The 3580-nt window shown below is 34.7% G+C and overlaps 1 protein-coding gene across 3 annotated transcripts in view; it reads left to right on the forward strand.

Moving 5' to 3' along the window:
* Positions 1 to 1366, forward strand: part of Gria2 (glutamate ionotropic receptor AMPA type subunit 2) — a 132197-nt gene extending 130831 nt beyond the window's left edge. For all 3 annotated transcript variants that reach the window (XM_005076146.4, XM_013117780.3, XM_013117779.3), the window contains one exon: positions 1 to 1366. This exon is cut by the window's left edge and continues 1630 nt beyond it. The gene's annotated coding sequence lies outside the window, so the exon portion shown is untranslated.
* Positions 1367 to 3580: the final 2214 nt, after the last annotated feature.

A 3580-nucleotide genomic window follows, 5' to 3' on the forward strand; every position in this document is an offset into this window, starting at 1 on the left:
AATTTCTATGTAATATTTGGTGTCCGACCAAGTGCTTTGTAGGACACCCTTATTGGTTATTTTCAAAGACAAGAATGGAAATTGCAAGATTAAACAGTAGCCACTTGCATTCTACATGGTAGCATGCAGTTTCATGATAATCTTCCCTAAATTTTGCTATCACTTCTACAAATTCTAAACCCATACAATATAATTTTAGTGCACTACTCATCAGGGATACTGGAGGTACACTCTAAGTTTTAATAATAAATGCTAGAATGACCAAATTGCAGACTAATTATTTCCATATTGTACTTAAAATGAGTTTTTAAAAATTATAAAAGAGATGACTATATACAATCAATGCTATTTATTGTACCTCTGGACCTACTCTTCCAAAAATTGAGCTTATCAATTTTCTCTGTCAAGCTTGAACTAATGTAAATAATTGAAATAATGTAAAGTTATATTTTCATGTTTTTATAGATACGACATGACAAGAATACATAATGTATGAGTATCTCAAATGTGGATAATATTGATTGGCTAACTCAGAGCTCAGTTATAGGCAGTAAAACCTAGTTCAATATCCATGTAACAGTGCATCAGTATATTGCTGTATAGATGTGTCTGTGTGCATATAAGTGCTAAGTGCTCAAATAAGAGTGATGACAGCTGTCTAAAGGTTTTTTATTCATTTTATATAAACTGTTATGGAAAGACCAAAATGTTTATGAACTATTCTTATGTAAATTTACAACTGTCCTTTACTGTACTTTTTGTTTACAGTATAGTACCTTATTCTCTGCTGTGTTAAGTGGGTGTCATACTCCAAGAAGACATACACTTTCTACAACTTCTATTGAAGATACTGGGATTTCCAATTTTTCATGTGTACTATGTCAGAAAATGCTTTTAATTTCATTTTTAAATCTAACATCTGATGGCTTTTTCAGAGTGTTGTGAAAACTTCAGTCATACATAAAATATGTTCTTATAAAAAGCCAAGATCTTTTTTCGGTTTTTACTTAATAATACATCAGTCTGATAATGAGAAACCAGAAAGTGTATCCTATATTATCCCCAAATAAATACAGACATTTCTAGTGAAGGGGGACATCTCTGCTTAGTTTGTCAGCTAGATTTGAGCAGAATCAAGTCGGAATATCTTTTTGAACTTAAGATGATTAGTAATTCTGATATTCCACACCCATAGCTTAAGTGCTTTGAATATATATAGAAATGTGGCTAATGATTAAATGATTTGTTTTGTAATATGCTCCATTGGTAAAATCCCATGCATTGTGCTCATCAACCATCCTATGTGACGTCATCTTACCTGCTATGGTATCCACATTAAAAAGCAGGAAGGTAACTTGCTTTAAAATTTTTATGGTTTGGTTTTTAAAAATTGTCCATTTATTATTTGACTTAAAGAAACATTCTTTCCACTTTCTTTCTCACAAAACTGGTCATTTGAACACGATCCTGTTAGCATGTGCTCTAAAGTTAGTCTAACACAATAGCTCACCGAACTTTTACATACATTTGTACAATTTCTATCCATCAATGTATCAAGTATGTAACACATGAGTATATGGGTGAATCTGCTTAAAACACAGTAATTCTACATTTCAAGTCTACAAATATGTGGATATTTTAATGGATTACCATGGTACGTTGAGAATAAGAACATAATTGCTAGCAATATTCCTGCAAAAAGATTTCTAGTACCTACCATATCTTGATGATATCACAATTATTATTTTTAAATTGAGTGCCTGTGTGTGTGCCTGAACTGGGAATGTGCACATGAATACAAGTGCCTGCTGATAGTGAGCACAGATGCATCAGACTCAGTGCACAAAGGAGTTAGTAATGTTTGTGAGCTCCCAAAATGAACTTAGAGAAGCAAATCTGGGTCCTCTGCAAGTGTACTCTCTTAACGACTGAGCAATTCTCCAGCCCCGATAATATCACTTAAAAATAAAAACAAAAACTCTTGCAGTTCATTGGACTATAATACACCACCTTCTCCCAATCTTTACCTGATGACATTCCAGAGGTGTATGTCTATATAATAAGAATTACTCTAGTACTTCTCTGGTGGAATGGATTTCTGTGCGTTGAAAATTGTTTTCTGCCTAAAAAGTTGATTGTACATTTCTTTTGGATGGTCCACTAGTCTGTCTTGTGAAAGACAATGAAGTTGTCAAGTCGAAGGTATCTTTTCCCTTTTAAATTATATGGAATAAGCAGGGATTTGATTGAAAGGCTTACAAAAATTGTTTATAATATCAACATTAGTTATAAACATATATTCTCATAATAGCATAGTGGAGAATTAAATTAGATAAACTTGACAAATCTTTATGGATAGATTCACAAGAAGCATATTTAAAGGGAGTATCCAAAACTTGCAAGTGTGCTTTAAAAATGGAAAGATGAACAAGGTGCTTTGACACTTAAAACTGGTTTATTTTACATCACCATCATGGACAATGGGTAAGTATGCTCAAACTGTTTTCATATGCTGGGACAAAAGTTTGAGGAAGCACTAGATAATCTGTAAAATTTGAATTAAGTCTCTTTTACAAAGACGTTTTACTCTGTTGTTTTGGCTAAACCATAGCACAGGATATTTTGTTAGACTCTCAATGATTTGCACTCAACACTCCACACTCAACACTCCACGCACATGATGGCTCAAATACATATATGTAAACATGACATCTGTGGAAAATGCCACACACAGGCTCTAAGGAATATGACCAGAGCTAATGCAGATCTTTAAGAATATGTGTATGTTTTATGTCCTGTCTCTGTTTATCCCCTTTGAGCCCTTATATACAACTGACACTTTTCATTTATTATATTTCAGATGGTTCCCCAGTGTTTAGTTTCATTTATCTTATTCCATCGCATCCCTTCCCCGTGTTTTCCGTCTAGTTTTTGCTTCCTCATGAGAGATTTTTGCTTTGAGAGCACTTGCAAAGCAGTTCACTTTCTCAAAGATAGGACTGACACTTGCCAAGACGTCTTAATGACAAAGGACTAGGAATTTCTCAAATTTCCCCATGTCTGCTTCCCCCATGTACTCTGATCCAACACTTGTTGATTTGTTACATTGTCCCATGTACTTAGGGGCTTCACAATCTGGAGAGTCCCTGGAGGAAGCAAGAGGTGCTCTGATAGGGCAGGAAGAATGAGAGCGTTGCCTTAACTTTTGCCCATCAGAGCTTTGGAAAGCCATTTCACCATTAGCACAGCCTGTATTCTGTTAATTCAACTCCCTAGGATTTTACGAATTCTCTGCTCTTTCTCTCACTAAGCAAGAATGAGCTAATTTTGCTATTCCACAGGCAAACTCATTTCAGATATGAATAAACTCAGTATTATTTACTTATTGTGCCTGAATTTACTGAATAAATTTGGTCACTTTTCTTTCTTTCTTTTTCCTTTCAGGTTAATGTGCCAATTTCATTTTACTGTAAATTGGAATGTGGGGGAGTGGATTAAACTCTTGGGAGGGAGTCAAATCCAGGACTCTAGCTTTCTCTTCCCCATGTCCCTCACCTCTGTGTGTCTCCTCACCTGGAGT

This window comes from Mesocricetus auratus, unplaced genomic scaffold, assembly GCF_017639785.1.
Source record: "Mesocricetus auratus isolate SY011 unplaced genomic scaffold, BCM_Maur_2.0 Super-Scaffold_100009, whole genome shotgun sequence".
NCBI classification, from domain to species: Eukaryota; Metazoa; Chordata; class Mammalia; order Rodentia; family Cricetidae; genus Mesocricetus; species Mesocricetus auratus.